Here is a 22,894-nt window from a genome sequence, read left to right as displayed (position 1 = left end):
TATCGCGGATGCGTCGTTAATCGTTATTTTATTTATTTATTTAAATAGTTCGTTAAATGAGCTGGTAATCGATGCCACGTAGAATCTCAATTTGAAAAAAATAAAAAAGTTCGGTCACGGCGTAGTATCCTGTAATTAATCGGTATAAATAATGTACTTAATTGAAGATACTTGAATTTCAAATTAACCCCAGACAGTGACTGATTTTCTATTTAACTTATTTCTCCAAACGAAATCGACAATTTTTGTTTGTTTACGGAATTCTAGTTAAAATTGTTGAAAAAAAATAAACGAAATATATATATATATATACAACTTTGAAAAAGTTTCGACAAAACAGGAATTTAAAATAAAATCGAATGCTTTCCCAATTCGAATCTATAAATGGAATTGCAAAAAATGGAAAATTCGATAAAATAATTTTAATTACAAAACTTTCGAATTCGTTTCATTTGTTTCACAAAGAATTACTTCAATTTATCATTATTCGGTAAGAATTTTCAATTCTTTCCTCGATTTTTTTTTTATTATATCTCTTATTAAATTATAATAATTTACATAATACGTTAAACGAATCCTTTAATCAGTCTCTTATCAATTAAACGCTTAATAGCCCGTGATTTTCACGTCCACGTGATCTTCTTCCCTTTCTCCAAGGAAAAACGATCAGCCTTTGTTTTCACTTTCAGAAAACGCATTAGTGTTACGCAAAAGATGATCGAAAGATGAATTGAAGTTTCGATAGATAGATTTCCCTTTTCACGGTGGACAATTTCTTTTTTCCATTACATCAATAATTCTTTGCGCAGAATGTTTCTGTTGTGCAATGGATCTTAACCAATCTTAGCGCTCGATAAAAATCTTCCTCGACTACTGCAAATTCATGCGTTCTGATTCATTTCCGTGCACGTGCGTTCCGCGCACGATTGTTTCCCATTTCGTTTGTAGAACATTCTTCCAAACTGGGGATATTTGCGCAATTGTGGATATTTTGTAAATTAATTTGGATCGATGTGTGCATAGTTTGCATTTAAAAATCGCAGGACTATTCGTGTTTTATTCGATAATGAAATTCCGATTATATTATTGAATCGCATATTTTTTTTTGGAATAATTTTTATTATCGGTATGTAATTCGTAGAAATTTTAATCTTTTGTATTTTTATATCTCTGTCAATTTTGGGGCAAATTGCTCTGAAAGGGATTTCGAATAGTCATTTTTTGTGTCGTCAAATTTAATTATTGTTAAGTTTGGTTAAATTAGACTTATGCGAAACGTTTTTATTAAATAATAATTTTGCACTTTTGTTTTCATTCATAAAATAGGAGAATATTATAAATAAAATGTATATCTCGATTTAGATTTTTTAGTATGACAAGTAGTGTATACAAATATTAAATGTATTTTCAAGTTACAATCTGGATTTTGAAAATATTTTTGACAAGTTTTGGTTGCTTCGAAAGCTACTGCGTTTTAGTATTAATATATAAAATTGCTTTTGTTTGCTCTCGCATGTGTATTTTCCCGAAATATCCAAATAAAGTTTCGTTTCCAACTGATTTTACATCCCGATATTAAACGAGAGATATAAAATCATGGAACGAAAAACAATTAAAAAAGTTACAAAATTACATTTTTATGAGAAGAAAATTTTAAACATTTTTAAACATTCAAAACGAAACAAAAACGTCAAGAAATTTCCAATCATCCGATCTTCTTCATCATCAATTATAATACAAAAAAAAAAAAAAAAAGAAAATCTCGCCACGATAAATTTCACAAAACGAAGAGAGAATACCATCGGCCTACCCATAATCCATACCATCTAGCAACGCTGAGTAACTGGTCAAACCTCTCCTCCCCTAGTACGCATACTATCTATGCATGCAAGCCGTAGCAATAAATAATCGGTCTTTGTTGAAAACACGGGCCCGTCCCCGTGAATTTTTCCAGCAAAGCCCCTTTTCGGATCCTATCTCGTTCGTTCGACGCACGTTCGAGCCTCGTTCTGACTCATTCTGACGCTCGATGCAAACGCTCTTCTTCTTCTTTTTTTTTCCACGATGCAACTGCCAATCAACACGTGCAATCATGTTTCACATAGACACGTGTATAAACACGTTTACAACCGGTTGGCGAATTACGAGCTGGAAACGCATCCTCTTCCCCTCCCTCCTTTGGTGCTTGAAAATATCCGCGATGCTCGTCGTCGAGTGGATCTCCCTCGGCGCCATCCTGGCCAAAACGAGCACCCTCGTTTCCGAATATCAGACGTTTTACAGAAACTCTTCTCATCCCGCGAGAAAGTTTCATCCAACGGGAAACGATGAGGAGAGGTTATATTTCTCGGATTGAGATTTTCTTTAGGAGATAGATGAGATAATAGGCTATTGAAGAAATATTGGAATTGTTGAATACTTGAGATTGATTTAAGTTTTTTGGATTAGATATTCGAAGTGCATATGTTAGAGAAACAATGTGTGATTTAATATTGCCAATTTAAATCCTCGAAACGGATTTAATGGATTGAAGAAATATCGAGAGGAATCGAGATCTCTGTATTATTACCATTGGGATTTTTCCTTATTTGCATAAGGAAAAATCCCTCGAAATCCAAGACTATTTGTCGTTCATCGAGATGTACAAGCGCCAGACGGAAATAATGAACTCGTGCGTAATAACGTAACGGCAGCTTCCTGCCAATAACACGGACTTTTATTGCCCGGTCCAACGAGGCAATGGTGATCGTAAATCGTGGCGGTATCGTGACGATAAAATCCAAAGGATGACGCGTGTTTCGAGTCAGTCGATCCGCGTAATAAACGCATGGATTCGTTTGCCAAAGCATTTCCACTCGACAATTTTCCTCTCTTGCTCGCTCGCTTCCCTTCCTTAACCCCGTGTGTCATCAGTTTTCCACGAGTTGGCGGTGGCGACAAGTATGAGGTCGTGTAAATAGAATCTCCTCCGGAGGCGTTTATGTCGCGCATTAAAGAGGCAGTGTGGTTGACGATGACTGATGATGATTTTCGAGAGAATCGTAAGGGGGATTTAAGGCAATTTATGGTTGTTGAATGGTGGGCAGTGGTTTGTGTATTTTGTAGTTTTGGAGGGATAATCGATTATCGATGTAATCCTGATTCGATTGTGATGCTCGTTGGAAGAACATGGATTGGCTATGATTTAAGGTTGGATGAAGAAATTGAGGGATGTTTGGTGATAGATAATCCTGATCGTTTAAGATGAACGTTGGACATAGTTTGGTAACGATTTAGAGTTTGAAGAATATTAATTCTTTGTGATTATAAGGATGGAAGAAGATGGATGAATATATGAATGAATGATGATGATCTGGGAAATGTTGTTCAAAAACTTTTAACTTGAGTGAAGTTTAATAATTGATAAGAAGAATATGGATTAACTATGATTTAAGATTGAATGAAGGAATTGAGAGATGTTTGGTGATGGATAATCTTGATCATTGACGAGATTTAAGGATCGTTTGTGTAAGATGAACGTTGGACGTAGTTTGGTGACGATTTAGAGTTTGAAGAATATCAATTCTTTGTGATTATAAGGATGGAAGAAGATGTATGGATGAATATATGAATGAATGATGATGATCTGGAAAATGTTGTTCAAAGTTTAACTTGAGTGAAATTCAATAATTGATAAGAAGAATATGGATTAGCTGAAGAATGTTTGGTGATGGATAATCCTGATCATTGATGTGATTTAAGGATCGTTTGATAAACGTTGGATGTAGTTTGACGATTTAGAATTTGAAGAATATCAATGATTTCCATGTGATTATAATGAATGATGGAAGAAGATGAATGGATGTTTTTTAATTATTGTGATAAATGTCAGAAATGTACAGGAATGAATGATGATGATTTGGGAAATGTTGTTCAAAGTTTAACTTGAGTGAAGTTTAATAATTGATAGATCATCGTAAATGATCGAGAGTGAATATCGAAACAGAAGTGATGTTAAGTGATTGATGATTTGAGGAAATCTGTTTAGTGATTAATTTAGTGCATAACAATAGTTATAATATTCGAATGAAGCATAAATGTGACAAGATTAAATTCCAGAGAAGTTTGATTAATATTAAGAGAAAAGAGATAGAAATCATTGAACGAATAATTCGATTGTGCAAATATCGACGATTATTGAAAAGAAAAGTTTCATTGCAACTAATATTTCATGAATGTAATTGAAAAATTAATTAACCCGACTGAAATTTTTCTGGATCATTTCCAATCAAATGATAGGAATTCAAGATTGAAAAGAAAGAAAAAAAGAAAAGTTTCTCTCGACGTACAAGTTGGAAAAATTACATCCTTCCCCTCTTAGAATGTTCAACATAATATCCTTTAGTAGTAAAAGCCGATACATAGCGAGACGAAGTCATAACGCGAATTAAAATTACCCTCGACGAAAGTTGGCATGGAAAAGTTTCTAAGCTGAAGGCTCTTCTCAAAACTTTTCTTAACATCCTAGAGAAAAAAAAATAAAAATAAAAATAAAAATAAAAAAAAGAGAGAGAGAGAAACACTTTTGAACAGGATTTCACGTTGCCCAAGGGTATCCATCGTAACACAGATACCGTTTGACGTTCCACCGAGATGAAATTTTGCATTACGCGTGTTAAGTGTGCGCTGAAGACGAGAAGCTTTAATAGAATAGATAATATCTGCAAGGAGGATATTGGTGGTGGAAATTTCCTCTCGCATCCATCGTTGCAGCGAGATTACTGCGAGGGTGGTGTCGTGTTTTAACATCGTCGGATATGTAATAGAGAATCGATAAGGAAAGATGATACTCGGATGTAATTGGACAATTCTGTCTTTTCTGCCTTTCGTAAGCAATAAAAGCGTCCATTTTTATCTATAAAAATATTATTTCGATGGACACTCGCTTATTTTGAATATAAATCGATCGATGTATTAATGATAATGTATCGACGATAATTTTACAATTTTTTCACTTGTATCCAATATTGAAATATGTTATAAAATTGGAAATATTAAAAAGTAGATGCATCTTGCTGATTTTAGGATTTATATTTTTTCCTGTACAACAGGACTGAAGAAGAGGGGAAACTTTTTTTAAATCTCTCACAATAATAATCTAGATCAATAATTAATTTCTTAATAATATTAAAATGTAAAAATTTTCAGGTATGTAAGAAATACGAGTATCCAAAGTATCTATCCAAACTGCATAAAAAATCGTAAAAGTCATTCGTCTCGATTAATCGATCGCAAGGCTATTTATCTTCTTTAATATTTATCGATCGACCAAGTGACGAGATGCTCGAAGGATGTCATCCTGAATATGGAGAAGCTGCCTTGAAGGGAATGTAAGGGGAGGAAGGAAGGAATCGAAGTAGTCAGGTATCGTGTGCATTTATATTTATAAACGGTGACGTATGTCTCCTCTCTGATTCGTTGCCTGCGATTCCTGGCAAGTGGACATTAACATTATCGTCGCCACGTTGTACAATTAACGAAGAAGAATATTTCGTGACAGGACTGTTTGAGCGACAATTGTTTTTTTCGACGAAGGGACGAGGTGTGAATCCTTGGCGATCCTCTGCGGATGCAATTAGGGAAGGATGTTTTTATCCTCTCTGAATTTTAGATTTGAGATTTTTGAGGAAGGAAGGGAGAAAAATTTGTCGAATTTTTTTTTTTTTTAAATTGTTAAAGGACGTTTTGGAATGTTCAAAGAATGCGAACTTTTTTTGGAGGAATTTGAATTCTTGGATTTAAAATTTTACAAAAAATTTCGAAATTTTGGATATTCAAGGGAAGTTTTAGAATTGTCTCTTATTATTTCAAGTTTTATATAAAAGGGATAATTTATTTCATACGAGATCCCTTTCTTGCTTTCAGTAAGTGTATTCGTTCTTTTTTTCTTCAAACAATGAGCAAACGTCCCCAAACGCAATTCTTATCTAATGAGATTGTTCCACAAAACGGGTTGGACAAAAAGTAACAATTTCTTTTTCTTGACTCGCAAGGAGGAGGAGAAGGAGGAAAGGACCAATTGCGCTTTAGCATTCCTGGCTGGCAAAGGGAATTTGCACGGAAATTGAATTGCATAATGAAGACGGACAGACGTTCGCGACAATAGCGACGAATAGCGAGCGATTCAATTTCCAAGTTGCTACGTATGGAGAACTTGGTGGAGCGCTTCAAAAGCGACAACTTTCTCTGGTCATAAAACCGTGAAAGTCTAAACTCGTCCCTAATATCCATAGTCGTTCAATTTCTCTTCTGGAATAGTCAAAAATAAGTAATTTCAATTGTGCTCGATCTAATTTTAATATTATAAAATAGTATTATAAAAATACGTATTTTTTTTTTACAGTTGTCTAAAACTATTTGTAAAATTTCAATTATAGTAATTTTTCTAAAATTCGTAATTTCTTTAAATGGGGGGAAAAAAAATAATCGAATGTATAAACAAGTTTCATTTCGATCTAATTTAAAATTAAAAAATACGTATTTTTTTTTTACAGTTGTCTAAAAGTATTTGTAAAATTTCAATTATAGTAATTTTTTTAAAATTCGTAATTTTAAATGGGGGGAAAAAAAATGATCGAATGCACAAACAAGTTTCATTTCGTGGTAACGATATTTTTGTTACTTTATTCAAGATATTTAACAATACTTAAAAATTTCAGGAGTACAGTAACTCTAACTTATTTATCATACGATTCAAACGAGCCGATCTCACAGGGAGTGAGCCCTTTAAACCAACCCTCGACGACGAACGAAAACTCAATTGCGAAAGAAATATAAGTAGTTGAATTGTTGCCAGAGGCATTAAAGAAATGTTATTCTAGGATTATCCGTTGTTTCAAGCCCCGTGCTTATTGCACTCAGGATAACAACTTCCGAACAAACATATCTCTTCTTTCGGAACGTCGTACTTGTCAACTTTACACACTTCATCACTTTATACCCCTTTTTCGCATCCCCTTAATCTTTTCGATCGTAATTTCTTCATGATTTCTTCCTTTTTTCTAGCTGAGTGTTTAAAAAAGGAATTTAAGGTTCGTCATGGTTCGAGAATGATTTTTTAGATTCGAAGAAACTTCACGAATTGGTTTGAAATTTTTGGAGAATCGAAATTTTAATTGACACGTGTGAGTTTCAATGTTTCATGATTCATAGAGATTTTTTTGAGTTTCGAAAGATTTTTAAACTTTAGAAATTGTAATCCCTCTCGTATTTCCTAGTTTTCTTTAATTTCTCAGATATTTCTTAATACTTTCTGTTCGAACAAATGGGATATGATGTTAGAATTAACGTGGGATCGCATCAGCAATTTTTTAATTATATAATAATAATAATCCATAGACCTTCAAATAGTTGAAATGCTAGGAGGACGAAAATAACGAAGGTTAAAAAATGCAGGAACGTCGAAATGACCGCATCCGAGCTTCTAGTGTTAATTATTCACTAACTCACTTATATCATCCTTCTCTCTCTCTCTTTCATTCACCAACCTCGTTACTTTCTCTCTCGCTCCATTCTTCTCTCTCTCTCTCTCTCTCTCTCTCTCTCTCTCTTCCACACACATTTCTTACCTCTTTTTAATTCCCTGGCAAAAGGGGGTACGAACGAGGTTTGCGGTCGGAAAGCAGGCCACTAGGCAAGGTAGAAGGGCGAGGGAGGGAAGGTAGGGGGTGGAAAGGACATCTAATGCGGTCTTTTCTCGGGTCGAGGACGAAAATGGCAAGGACGATTCCACCTTCTCTTTCTCTTAATTTTCTTCTTTTCCAACTCTCTCTCTCTCTCCATTTCCAATCTCTCTCTCTTCTTTACGTTTTCTTTTTAAGTCTTTTCCAGACTTCATCGCTCGATTTTCTTTTTTCACTCACTTTCCTTCTTCGTTTTAGTTTCTTTCTTTAGTCTCGTGTTTCGCGTAATTCCGTGTAATGGCGGCGAACATTCTGTTACCTTCATGGACTCGTTTCTGACTCGTGGGCTGCAGCTTACGTTCAGATAGTCGACTCCTTAGTAAGATGGAGCTTGTTACTTTCTACGAGTTTGCTTTGAAAGCTTGTGTGCATTGTGTTGTATTCGGTTGGATTCGTTTCATGGGAAATGTTGTAGGGAATGTATGGTTAAATTGTGGAGTTGGCTGTAGAGGGTTGAAGTCATTTTTCAAACTGTTGATTGAAAAATTTTATAAGTTATTACTTATTTAATAGCTGTTTTAATTTATGAAAGAGAGAAAGAGAAACTTAAACAAGTTCCAAAATAAACATTTTAATTATAGAAATAACTTTGCTATTACTCTTAAGATAAGATAAGAGAGAACAAAAGAGTCCTTCTTTCATATGATAAATTTTATTCAAATTATAGATATATTTCTCAAATTAACAATCTTTGATCACAAATAGTTTAGTGATGGATTAAAATCTGCATTGATTAGTCCAGTCTAATTGATTCCAAATAAAATAATAATAATATTGAATCTTTGTTTGAAACATTAAAATAAAAATTTTAATAATTTCAACAGTTTGAAAAATATTTGCCAACTATACTCCTGCATAGAGGATAAACTTATTACACTTTATGTGTGTGTGTACATGCCTTGTTGGATCATGTTTCTGGACGTTTGCTCGGGCTTCTCCTCCTCTTGTTGTTGCCTCTGAAAGGGATACGTTGGCTCGATCATTATTCGCGGATGCTGTTTACGTCAGTTTCTTCAATTTCTGTTGCGCTTAGTTTCGTGGCACGATTTAGTTCATAGTTTCACAGTTGATGAATATATATTTGCATGAACTTCCCCTATTCCAGTTTTGCAACGGAAAATCACGATTAAGTTTTGAACTCGGATCCCCTTCGTTTCCTCGAAGAAAGTAAATTGAAGTGTCGATGTTTTGCTCGAGTTTGCTTCGCAAAGAAGACTTTTTTTGAGAAAGTTTTGAGATGGTGTTTAGAATTTGGAAATATTCCTTATGATTTTTCCAAATTTTAATCAGAAGTGTATAATTCTTAATAGAATTTAATAATTATAAAAGTCAAATTAGATTTTTATAATATTTGATATTCCATGTTTTGATATTCTATGCACGTTTTACAAGTTGTGTAGAAAAGTTATATTTGCTACTCCAAGAGATATTTCTTGCTGCGAAGAAAGAGGATTTAAATATCCTTTTATGTTGTCGTATCAAGTTTATTGCACGTGAAGATACTTGTGCTTTTAAAAGTAGATTTGAGATAGGTTTCAAAAACGTTCTACAGTGAGCCAGTAGAAAATATTGAAATCGGATTTCATTGCTTTTCGAAAGTTTGAAAATGGTTCGAAATATCTTCCAACTATCGGTACTAATTTTAAAAACCAATTTCTATGCGACTTTTCGGCAACTTTTTCAAAGTATCGTTTCGATTTATCGTTGAAATTAGGAGAGAAGCAATAAGAAATTTTATCCTTCCTTTTGCTTCTTATATTTTCACTATAAAAATAGAAATGAAATAAATTAGAAAAAAGAGACACAGTAATCAGACAAAAGGAGAGAAAAGAACTCTTCGTACGTTGATTAAAATACTCGTCCCCCCATATCTTAATTAATCACCCACGTGCATTCTTCCAAAAAGAAGAAAACTCTTTAAGAAACCCTTGGCGTGTAACCTCCATCGTGAATTCTTTGCAATCAGAGGCATCCCTCCCCCCAATCGCAAGGTTTCTTGAATAGAAGCAATTACTGTGGTGGAGGAGAAGCCATTCATCCCTCTCTTTTGCTCCCCAACTCAGTGTAATTCTTGATTCGAACGACCGATGGATGGCAAATTTGCTCTGCTTTGGGGGTTGCATCGTCGAAATATCGCGTGTTTGCATAAGTCTTAAAGGCGTACGTGGCGCAGGGAGGGGGAGGATAGATTCAGTTCGCGAGAGTCGAAGTGTTGAGCACGTGAATCGTATCGTATCGGTTAGATGATCGAATGGATTGTCGAACACTTTTCAATTTCACCGGGTTTTTTCGTCTTCCCAATGCAAATATGGATATCGAGAAAGGGGATATAGACAGATAGAAAAGGATTTTTAACCGAAATTTTTTCAAAATGTGCTCTCGTTTCTTATGGGATTTTTTTTATTCCATCGTTTTCTCTTCGTTGCGTGAGATTTTTATTTTACGTATAGGAAGTTGAGGAACGTAGAGGGATGTTGGATTGATTTCTTTAAGAATTAAAAATCTCTTAAATATTTAAATTTTAAATATGTGTCATTGATCATTGTAAAATGATTCCATCGTTTTCTCTTCGTTGTGTAGGATTGTTATTGGATTTTTATTTTACGTATAGGAAGTTGAGGAACGTGGAGAGATGTTGGATTGATTTTGAATTCGAAAAGGTGAAAGCATTTCGAAATATTTTTAATTTTAAGGGATTTGAAATTTCGAAATTGTTGATTTCTTTAAGAAAATTGAATTAAAAATCTCTTAATTTTAAATATTGTGTCGTTGATCATTGTAAATGATTCCATCGTTTTCTCTTCGTTGCGTGGAATTGTTATTGGATTTTTATTTTTATTTTATAGGAAGTTGAAGAACGTGGAGGGATGTTGGATTGGTTTTGAATTCGAAAAGGTGAAAGCATTTCGAAGTATTTTTAATTTTAAGGGATTTGAAATTTCCAAATTGTTGATTTCTTTAAGAAAGTTGAAATAAAAATTTCTTAATTTTAAATATTGTGTCATTGATCATAAAAAAAAAATATTCTTATGTGACTGTTCATAGATTGAACATGCAATGCTTAAAGTTTAATTATCCAATCTAATTCTAGCGATCGAGAGTTTCCTCCCTCTTCCTGTTCCAATTTAATGAAGCAGAAACACTTTGTGCCGTGGCATCGTATGTAATGGATCACAAGGGGATTGTCAAACATGCATTCTAGCAGCATTTACAATATTGACCGATTTGGATCTATCTGAATATTTCACAATCGTGTCATACTGAATTAAATGATTAATTCAAACTCTGATAGGATTAATTAATTTATTCAAATCAAAATTTGAGTAAATCCATCTCGTGACAGTGTTTTTTTTCCCCTTCTATTCAAAATTAGATTAGAATGTCTTTGAAATATTTTTTCTTCACTCTACTCCCTTCTTTCTCTGAAATTTCATCAACTAGATTTTCCGTGTATATCTATCTCTTCCGATAGAGAATTTATTACGTTTCATAATCGAATCTCTTCCTTTATCTGTCAGATTCAAAAGAATCCTCTCTCTTGTATTTCTTTGAAATAGAAAGTGTATTCCATTTCAACGATCAAATTACTGTGTGTAACGGAAGGACGAACTTGTTATAAGAAAGTCTAATAAAAAGTACCATAAAATTAGTAATAAAAGTGTAATAGGAAAAAAGAAAAAATTCGTGGAATTAATATATACTTTCTTTCCAAACGACTTTTTGAAATTTCAACAATTTTGCCCCTTTCAAATTCCAATTCAAATTTTAAGAGTTTAGAATTTTTCGATCTCGAAAGTTTAAAGTTTACTTTTGAATATTTCGATAATTCACCTGAACGAGGTGAAAGAGAGATCGACTCGATCCAATCCATCATCGTTTTCATCATTAGATATCATTGAGAAGAATCGTCGTTCTTGCAACGACGAGAAGGAAATCTTGTATCCAGGGTTGGAGAAGTTTATTCAGCCGACCAGTCGATTCGTTTCACGGGACCGTGATTCCAGGGGGATGAGAGATTTTCCCATGGGTCAATAAAAGCCAGTCACGAACCCTTTCGACGGAAATAACGTTTCACATCGCGCCACCGCGTGTATTTCCTTTGCTGGCATTATTTTAGCAAGATTTCACAAGGCTATCTCGGGGCTAAGATTTTTCACGCATCGATATTTCTGCGCGTAGACGATCTTCGATCGATTTACTCCTTCTTTCTCCTCTCCCTTGTTTTTTTCTCTTTTTTTAATCTCTGGTTTCTGTCTGTCACACGCGAGAAATTGGCGAGCAGTGAAATATGCGGGCTATTTATCTTCATAACGCTGTTTTCGCGCTTGATATTGTTGGTAGAGGGATATAAATCAACTCTTTCTTTTTTTTCTCACCCCTCCTCTCTCTCGCTTCAGTTTTTGAATTCGCTAGTGATTGAAGTTTCGTGGAATATTTATTTATAACGAGGACGTTTTAGAGAAGAACGTGATTCGTTGGTAATTTTTATTGCAACAATTATTCCGTCATATCTAGTTATTCTTCTATTTTATCTTCTCGTTTTATCCGTTGCATTATTTTCTGAAACGAATTTATTCCAAAGGAAATTTCTCTCGTTAAGAGGACAGATTGCAAAAAATAAAGATGCATATTAATATTATAACGAAGAGTTATATCCAACATATTATTTCTCATAATATTTTTTTTTGAGCTTCAAGAATTTCTTCCAAATGGAAGCCTCAATTGTTTCTTCTTCAAATATTTATTTCTCGAAAAATAATTTCTCGATCGCATTACTTTTTATATTATAACAGTCTTCTTTTCTAATCCTATTTAAAACTCCACTTATAGAGAACCTAATTTTAAAAATTAATCTTCCAAAAAATTCACCTGTCTAGAATTTCATTACACTTCCTCAATTATCATCATTATCGATTTCAAATATTTCTCATATTTCAAACCCCTCAACGACGAATGAATCATGTTGATCATCTAACCGGCTCGAGTAATGACTCGTTAGAGTTGTTTGGAAGAGGATCGATGACTCCATTTTTTTTTCTTTTTTTTGGAGAGACGTGTAGTAACAGTAGCTACTCGTGACACACGGATAGAGGGGAGGGGGAGGCCAAGAGGGTTCGTACACTTAACACGCGTGTCAAGTGGCTCGGATGGGGCGAGAACTCGAAAAGTGGAGCACCAGTGACAGGAAGACGAAGAAAAAGCTTCACGGTAGTTAGGAAACTAGCGTGCCGAGGAAAACTCTCACTCTCTCTCTCTTTTTCTCTCTCGCGTTTCCTCTCCCTCCCTTGCTCGCCTTTTGTCTCCGACCCTTCTTTGCATACTGGGCCACCATTATTCCGCCTCTTTCCCTCCTTTCGCCGAGAGATAAAGGAAGAAGGCGCGGGGTCAACCTCTGTGTGATCGTCTCATTGTCTTTGCTTGAAGTTTTTTCGAGCTTACCCGCCTCGTATTTTTCTTTTTTCTTTTCAAACAAGCATTGAAGAAACATCGTGGATGACGATGGAAAATTGAGAGGAAAAGTACAGAGTTATTAGATATATATATATACACGTTTCTTATTGTAACTTTGTTAATGATTGTTGTTTTAATCCACGAATTCCTTTTTATTCCTTTTTATTCGGTATCGAAATTATAATTTATTACTCGTTTATGTAATTATCTTGTGATTAATATTTTATTAATAATTGGAGAAATTAAAAGGAGGTATGTTTAGCATGAAATTTCGAGGATTTTAAATTCGGGGAAATACGATAAAGTTAGAGTATAGTTGGGGTGGTTGCAGTGGACACGTAAGATGGGGTGAGTCACAATTTGGTGATTACGTATGACACAGCATTGTACAGTCTGTGCAATATTGAAAAGTATTTATTCGAAGGGATTCTTAATAATTTCTTAAATTTTTAACAAATATCCGTGTGACGTCGAAGATTATTATTTAATTAAAAAGGGGAAAGAAAGTCGAAGAATTTAAAAAGTTTTTTTAGAAAGATGAAACATGGTTACTCGTTACTTATAAATCATTGTTGCTTGTCACTGACTCAGACAGATTCTAATTTTATCAAAGCACATAATGTATACCCTCCTCGTCACGAACACCCACAACACCGTGCACTTTGCGTGCGCAAACCGATGTTCCAGAGACAATGGAGACAAAATTCAAGATATGTCTTGACGTCGATATTTTGGTTAAGATAGTGCTTTTTCTAAAGTTTCTAATTTTAAAGTGGGTTAAATAATTGTTAATACTTCACAGGGAGTATTTTTAGTTTATAATTTCTTTCTCCAATATTCCAATAAATTTTTTAGAAAATAATCAGAAATAAAAAAGAAGAACTCGTGGGAATATGTAAATATTCCCTTTTAGAAAAGGAATTGTGAATCGATACAATACGATTCATTGTTAGAACTTTTAACGAGGCCAGTCTGAGAAAGATTTCTTCCTTTTCAAAGATTATACAAAGTATTTTAATTAAAGTTAGATAAGTTTCGAGGAGTTTACGAACTTGAAATATAAAGAATGGGAAGATTAGAGAAGAGAATCCGAATTTTTCGTTGCGATTACCTCTCATAAGTGAAAAAAGTTTTCATTTTCAAAATTTTCAAAACTATCAAGGTTTTAACATTTTTAATGTTTTAATTTTCATCACTTCAACCCAACTCTTTTCAACTCTCAAGTTTTCGCGAGTCGACAAAATTTGTATATTTTCAGATTGCGAAACTTTCAAAATTTTAACTTTTCGTTCATAACTTTATATTCAATCTTCCAATGTCTGAAATTTTCACAAAATTCCAACATTTAAATTTTTATTATTATAAGACTTTATATTATATTTTAACAATCGCAAAATCCAGAGACAAAGTACGAACATTTTCAAGATAATAATCTCTTCTTTATTTTCTCCAAACTTTCAATCGTTATATTTCACAAAAAAAAAAAAGGAAAAAAATAAAATCTCGAACGACCTGTTATTCTTCTCCATTCCTAATGAACACCTCTGTCCACCCCATTTCCACCTTTCAACCAGCTCTCCCCTCTCTTTCCACCTTTCTTTCTTTGTGCTCTATCAGTCTGGTTCGAAGTATCGAGTCGAGCCAACCTTTGTCTTCGATTCTCAAAAGGTGGTTTTGCAAAGAAAAAAAAATATCGCTCTCGAAACGGTTCACCGGTTGAAAACTGAGAAAAATGACAGGAAGGGATGGATAAAGATTGAATCTCAATCTTGCTCGCCTCTTTATCCTCGACCCTTTTTTACACACGTACACACGTGTAAGTATTTAAGTGCATATTCGTGTTCGTATTTCGTATTTCATCTTTGAATAGAAGCACATGCCATGTAATATATTTGGTAGATTTTTCGATTAATGGAATTGTTCATATAAATTTTGAAAATTAAAAGAATGTAATGTATTTTCCAGTATTTTAAGGAAAAACATTTATAGATTGGATTTGATGTTGGGTATGTGTTGTGAAAAATTGTATATCATTAAGAAGATATCTGATATTAATTTTTAATTTATATATATATTCATCTTATATGATGTTCTATTTTACAACGATGGTCATATTAACATTTTGTTCTCCATGGATTATTGATTTTTATAAGTTTAACAAAAAATCTATTAACATCTTGAAGCAAAGAAAACATTGCAGAAAGGATAATGGATAAATAGTATTTTTTTAATCTCTCTTGCTTCTTTATAGACTTAGTCTCCTCTGATTTGCATCATGTGTGGGAATACTTATATATTCACTTTCATATTTCATAGGCTTGTCTCTGTTTACCCTGTCGCTATAGCTTTCGAAATTCCACTTTGCATTTCACGTTTCCTTCTACCTCTTCTCTATCTTCATCCTTTTCTCGTTCTTCATTCTGTTTTCCCCCTCCAAACGAGGGAAACTTCTCTTGAATAGGTTTGAAAAGGTCGTTATTCATTTTTTAATAGACGTAGGAGCGAGATATAAGAATAGCTGATTCTTCTTACCCTCTATTGGGGTTGAAGGGTTGTTCCTTGTGAAGATTGGCGAGGATGTTGAAATTCGTAAAATTTTCAAATTTCTTTTCTTTTGCAATTTTTTTAACCTTTAAATTTCTTCCAAATCTTCCAAACCTTTCAAATTTATACACTTCTCTTCTACCATCTTCCAAAGTCTCAAATTTTCAAAAATATATACCAAAAAAAAAGAAACTCCTATTGGAGTTACCCTCTATTGGGATTGAAGGGTTGTTCCTTGTGAAGATTGGCGAGGATGTTGAGATTCGGATATGATTGCATACATTTTTAAATTTTCGAAGACGAAGAATTCGTGAAATTTTCAAATTTCTTTCCTTTTGCAATTTTTTTAACCTTTAAATTTCTTCCAAACCTTCCAAACCTTTCAAATCAAATTTATACACTTCTCTTCTACCATCTTCCAAAGTCTCAAATTTTCAAAAATATATACAAAAAAGAAAGAAACCTCCCTGGATTTCATCGAATTTCGAGAGGCAATTTTTTTTTTCCCCCATCTTTTTTTCGAGAGGATAGTTTTAGATTTTTGAGGTTACTCTCTATTGGAGTTGAAGCATTGTTTCTTGTGACGATTGGCGAGGATGTTGAAATTCGTAAAATTTTCAAATTTCTTTCCTTTTGCAATTTTTTTAACTTTCTTAAAACCTTCCAAATCTTTCAAATCGTCGAATTTATACACTTCTTTTTTATCATCTTCCAATCTTCCAAAGTCTCAAATTTTCAAATATATACAAGAAAGAAAGAAACCCGTTGAAACTTCAAAATAAATTCAAATTTCTTTTTCATTCCAATTCCACGTTTCGAAACCACGCAAATTTCTTTCATTTCTCCTACGCCTTTCAACCATCGCCTACAAATCTTTCCACTCCCCGTTCGCAAAATCTCTAAATTCGTTGAGCCACGCTCGCCTACCATCCCCAAACTACACGTAATATCGCAGTGTGTACGCGTAACATTGTTTCGAGGGAATTACGTCTAGGAATACCTTTCCTCGCTCATCCCCCACGTTCCACGGCCCAATATTTCACAGCCCTGTTCTACATATTGCGCTTGTTAAAGCCTCGTTTCCCGTGCCAGAATTCGTCTTGCTTTTCGTTGCCACGTGACACTGTCTCAGTCGTTAAAGTCGAGCCTCGTTTCGAGCTCGATTTTATATAGGGGTGGAGGACAACCCCCGAGGCCTTGTGCAACTCTACACCTCTCATCGAATTTTCTCACCGTTGTCGGTGGTTTGCACTTTCCAAAGTGGTGGATTTCATCGAGTTTCGAGAGGCAATTTTATTTTTTCCCCCATCTCTTTTTCGAGAGGGTAGTTTTAGATTTTTGACGCGACTCGAAATTTTAATCAATTTTGTTATCCATTTTTTCCAGGGATATTCAATATCTATAGGAAAGAAATTTGAAAGGGTTGAAGCTGGGGTTGGAAAATAATTTTAATTTTGAGATTTGGCTTGATGTATTTGATTCAGATTTTATGTGTGAAATTCGAAATTGTAATCAGTGAATTTATTCTATCAGGGATAAATTTGGAAGATTTGGAAATATCACAATATAAAAATATTTATTCACTATATACTAACAGTTACTATTTTTTATAAAAATAGTAGCATTTCTTACGAACAGATAGGAAATTACAAATTATTTTAGTTATTATTACAATCTTGTCCAGACGAATCTAAAATAAACTTACCTAATGAAACAACTCAAAGATCCACCCTCGTATCGTGGACAATTGTACATTCAACTCCTTGAAACGAAACAAACGAATCAAACGCATTTCTTCCCCACAAAGGGGGGAATAAAAATCCTCTATAAAGGCAAGTCCGAAGATAACTCTTCGATTCGAGGCGAGCTCATTAGTCTGCCAACTATATCCCTTTTCTTTTATTCACCTTTACCATCGACGCCTCGAAAAACCAGTACTTCCCACGGCCATCGATGGATCATTTCCCGAGGGTGTTCGCGCTAGTTTAATCTCGAGGCCGGGAAACCGACCCGTTTCGAAGGCCGTGTTCATGCTCGAAGGTGCGAGGATCCTCCTCGTTCAACATATTGAAAACGCCCACCCGCCTCCGCCCGTTAAATTAACGTCAAGCCTCGCCTGTATTTAGGCCAACGGCCGAGATCCTCCGTGTCTTGCGCCTTTCGTTTATCAATCTTTGCCGCTCTACTGAAAAAGAGGATCATTCGATACGGGTTTAAGGGATTATTTTGATGATTGACACGTTTCGAACGAGGAATTTTTCTCGAACGTTTCGAGTCGAGTTGTGGAGGAAATTAATCGAGAAAAGTTTCGTTTTTAAATATAAGTTTCGTTTAGAAATATAAAGTAATTATAATTTAGTAATTGTTAAGAAAATAAAAGTAAGATAAGTGAAGAAAAGGGACTGTGGTTCATATAGTGATGTGTTGGATTTAATAGATTTTGATCTTGAAATTTTTAGAGTAGAATATGACAAAGTTAGTGATGTATTGGATTTAATAGATTTTGATTTTGAAATTTTTAGAGTAGAATATGACAAAGTTTGTTCAGTTAGTGATGTAATAGATTTTGATTTTGAAATTTTTAGAGTAGAATATAAAAAAGTTTGTTCAGTTAGTGATGTGTTGGATTTAATAGATTTTGATTTTGAAATTTTTAAAATAGAATATAACAAAGTTTGTTCAATTAGTGATGTGTTGGATTTAATAGATTTTGATTTTGAAATTTTTAGAGTAGAATATGATAAAGTTCATATAGTAATGTGTTGGATTTAATAAATTTTGATCTTGAAATTTTTAGAGTAGAATATAAAAAAGTTTGTTCAGTTAGTGATGTATTGGATTTAATAGATTTTGATTTTGAAATTTTTAGAGTAGAATATAAGAAAGTTTGTTCAGTAAGTTTTTTTTATATATAGTGTAGACAATTTTAAAATGTATTCATATTCTCTAATTATAATAATGATATAATATATTAATTAATTGTAATATATTTTTTAGTTACACACACGAGATGAAGATTTTTCCCTTGTGAAGTCGATCCAGTAGCAATCTCCTCGTTCCTCCCGTTCACAATTCTCAAAGAGAATGAATCACAATTTGCTGAACCACTGAAGCGACAACGAGAAAGCTATTTCACGTTTCCCTCGTTTCATTTCTCACGATTATTAAATGTTTGAATGACACGATTCTCTGGAAAAATCTCTCTCTCTCTCTCTCTCTCTCTTTCTCTCTCTCTTGACTCTTGTTTGAGAAGAAAAAGGAAAAGAAGAAATTGAATAAAAATTCGTCGAGGTTTATTTTCGAGAAACAAACAACGCTAGATATTTCTTTCTTTCTTTCTTTCTTTTTTTTTTCATTGGCGCGGAGAATAATGCAATTTGGCCCACTTTGTAGATTCTTTGCTAGGATCGTTGCTCGATCATTTGCCCGCGTTTCAGCGAATTTAACTTCCAAGGTTAATAAAGCTCCTTGATTACCGCTCTTAATTAAGCTTTGCTCTTTGAATACGAGCTCTTCGACTGTCTTCGCGATTCTCTTGTAAAATCTTGGATAAGAGATTTATCCAGCCGCTTCTTCAATTTTATAGAATACGAATTCGTGATTAAGAATGTATGTATAGATGGTCCACAGTGACCTATTAAAAAAGTTATTTCGATAAATATATAGATTCTCTTAATTTACAATAATAAATACTTTTTTAGGAATAGAAATATTTGGATTTTGGTGTTGCACAAGTTCTCTGGTGAGATATGTAAATTGCTTCGAAGAAAATCGTGCTTCTTGCGAGCACAATACGTGGAATACTAATGAATAGGACCAGTTTGAAATCAAAATTCTCGTATTCCTCTCTCTGGAGATTCTCCTTCGAAAATCACACGCGTGGATAATTTATGAAAAATGAGAATAAAAAAGGTAAGAGGTGATGCAAGATTCGATTTAAATTGGGAAAACACGTTTAAATTTCCAATTTCTTCTCGAAACATTTTTTTCATTAATGAAATATCGATTAAAGAAAGCCGTGATTTCTTTAATAAATTCTCGAACCTGTTCCAGACGCAGATATCGCGCAAATTATTCCCGGCCATCTCATTTTGTTAATCGAAAATAAGGCGTGGGCGTCGTTTTCGTGGGAGTCGTTCGATTTCTATTTCAAATAACACATATATATATGCATCTCGATTCTCCATATAATTCTCCACTATTCGAAAATCATTAATATAATTAACATTATTATTTCATTTTTATAGATCCTAGCTCTCGAAAACGAGTGTGCAACATCACCGACCGCTACTACTGTATCCAAATATCGTAAAAATTACGATATGATCGAAAACAATTTACCAATTCAACAGTGTGAGATTCTCCAATAAAATATATACACCACACGAGTAGAATTTCAAATAGTTGGCTCACTTTCGTAAAGAGTTTCACTCTCGTAAGAAGAAAAATAAAAAGAAAAGAATTTTTAAGAAATCAGTATCGATCAATTAATAAGACGAAGAAATAAAGAAGTGAAGGAGGAAAAGAAAAACGCGATTATAATGAGATGGACAACGAACCGTGACGGGGGGGCGAGGACGAATGGCTCGCAGCCAGAGAATGCAAAACAGCTGTTTCGTATACAGGGAGGCGAGATTAATTAACTGGCCGTGTTAATTCGTTGAAACGGCGACAGGATGGTCATCGAATGAGGATTAATCGCTCGTCGTTTTCAGATTCAATCTCGGTATGAATTTCGAGCTTATCGAGGGGGACAGAATCACGATTGAAATTTCTCGTTTCTGAAATTGGAAATCGCTCCTCTGCTTTCCATTGTCTTACGATTATTGGATTTCTTTCTCTCTCTCTCTTTTTTTCTCTTCTTTCTTCTTCTTCTTTTTTTTCATTCTGCGAGGAGAAAGTGCAAGTGTATCAGTTACAGAGTTACTTTTTCTTCAATTGGTTCTCGAAGCAGTGGAAAATACGTGGATGTTGAAATTGAATGGATTTAAGTAGCCTTTTTTTTTTTTAATTTATTTTCTTCTGTTTCATTGGACAGGTGGAATAAGAATCTTCTTTATTAGTAGTGATTTAGAATACTTTTTTACTCGGTATATAAATGTGTAATTTTGTTGGAATAATTTAATATTTCGATCGTAGAATGCAGGATACGATGAAGGGTTTGGATGATAGATATTTGATTAGTTTAAACAATTATATTTATTATCGATTTTAGAAATTAAAGTTCCTCATTATCTCGTAATTTATGATATATCGGATATCGGAGAGATATTCACTTTATTTCTTTATGATATAAAGTTACATTTAACTCGAGGTGAATTGGGTCGCAAAGCCGATAAAGGGCTCACAAATCTAATAATATTTCGCTCAAATGGCTATTTCTCCATCAATTTCAAAATGCTTAAAACAATCCTTTCATTAAACTTTCTGCATTAACAGGTTGATTAAACTTTGATATTGAATATGAATTGATATAAAATATAATTGATTAATTAATTTCCCTTATTTAATAGATTTTTAGAAAATATTCAAGTATTCATCATTAATACTTATCTTCAAAATTTTCTTTCTCCCTTTTTTCTTTTTAAAATAATTGGCAGAGCCTTCTTTCTAAAAGTGCTGCCACTTATAGAGACTGTAATTAATTAAAATTGATATTGGATGAAACTTTAGAGAAGCATTTTATAACGGATCTCGTTCGTCAGCGAATATTTTTTTTAACCTGCATTGATAAATAGAGATTTTATCGAAAGCCACTGGCGATGATGATGGGAAAAGAGGAAGATCATCTTTAATTATTGCTCGAATATCGCCGACACGAGCGGGAAGTCGTTGAATTGCGATTCTCCGCTCCACGGGAGAGGATAAACGAATTTTCCTAGACAACTCGACCCAAAAACGCATTTTCCTGTCACAGCTATGCAACTGTAATTGGATTCTTCTTTTTTTTTTTTGCCACATTTTCCTTCATTCTATTTTCTTTCTTTTTTTCTCTTTCTCCGCTTCGTGGACAATTTATCCAACTTTTTCTCCTGTCATTTTTCTTCTTTTTCTTAATTGTTACGTTTGATAATATCCTCGAATACTTGAAAACTTCTGCTTGGTTTATTATCTCTAGTTTGCAAAATGAGATTCTTCGTTGAATTTGTAGGAGAGAGTTTTAACGAAGTTGCGAGAGAAGACGAAACGGAACGAGATATCTAAATATATTTTTTATTATTTTAGTAATAAAAAAGAATCGAATAATAAAAAAGAATATCCTCTGAATATTATTTTAATATAAAACGACAAAGTTTTCCCTCTCGTTTAATTTTTATTCACCCTCGAATGGCAATTTTCTACGTTTCATCGATTAAAATATTTATCGAATAAAATTAAGGAAAGGAAAATATAAGGAAAATTGTATTATCAGAGCGATAATTTCACGATGAAATTTCCCTTACTTTTTATCCATCCACGATAATAAGCTCAACGAAATGGGCTTAGCACACTTTTTCAAGTAGATTCATGAAAAATCGAAATTGAGAATATTACACAGTCATTTCATTTAATTGTAGCTCGATATTTTTACAATAATATGAACTTTGTAAACTTTGCAATTAAAAAAAGTTTACAAATTATTTATTAATATTAGGATTTATGCAATAATTCAGTTTCCATAGATTTAAACAGTTCACAAAATTTTTTCATTATATTTCACGAATTTTCATTCGCTCGTGAAAAGAAAAAGAATATATTCCATAACAAATAAAATCCAAAATTCCTTTCTTAAAAACATAAAAAAAACCCCAAGTTTTCCAATTAACAAATTAGACGATAAAAATGGCTCGCTTCGCATTGACAATCGGCTCGAGCTTTGGGGTGGGGAGGGGAAGAATCGTGAATCTATCATTCATCCCCTCCCCCCGTTGCCCCCTCACACACGTCTCTTCCATTTATCATTTAACCTTTCGTTCGAGCCTTTGGTTCATTGAATCGTTAAAGTTGACACGGGGCACAATGAGATCATAGAAAGCGGCCCAACATTCTCGTTTTTCAACCGAGTGACGAATTAGCGCCCCCGTTGGGGATTTTCGATGGTTCGCCGACCATAACGAGCCGCTCGTTTCGCAATTTCCTGCCTCGGCTCTCGCGTTTTTTCGCCACCATCCATTACACCTTGTCGCGAATTAATCCTT

The 22,894-nt window shown here is 33.8% G+C and overlaps 1 protein-coding gene across 8 annotated transcripts in view; it reads left to right on the top strand.

Moving 5' to 3' along the window:
• The window catches only part of LOC409869 (kinesin 3A), a 91,498-nt gene that overhangs the window by 29,905 nt on the left and 38,699 nt on the right, over positions 1–22,894 (top strand). Inside the window, exon 8 of one of the 8 annotated variants that reach the window (XR_003305438.1) lies at positions 5,188–6,325. The exons of 6 other annotated variants lie outside the window; for them this stretch is intronic. The gene's annotated coding sequence lies outside the window, so the exon portion shown is untranslated. Of the gene's footprint in view, positions 1–5,187; positions 6,326–22,894 lie in introns of those variants that run through there. One more of the 8 variants, XR_003305439.1, reaches the window with a different exon arrangement.

This window comes from Apis mellifera, linkage group LG10 (assembly GCF_003254395.2).
Source record: "Apis mellifera strain DH4 linkage group LG10, Amel_HAv3.1, whole genome shotgun sequence".
In the NCBI taxonomy this organism is placed as follows: domain Eukaryota; kingdom Metazoa; phylum Arthropoda; class Insecta; order Hymenoptera; family Apidae; genus Apis; species Apis mellifera.
Note: the sequence above shows the minus strand (reverse complement) of the source record. Positions and strands in the feature narration are given on the sequence as shown.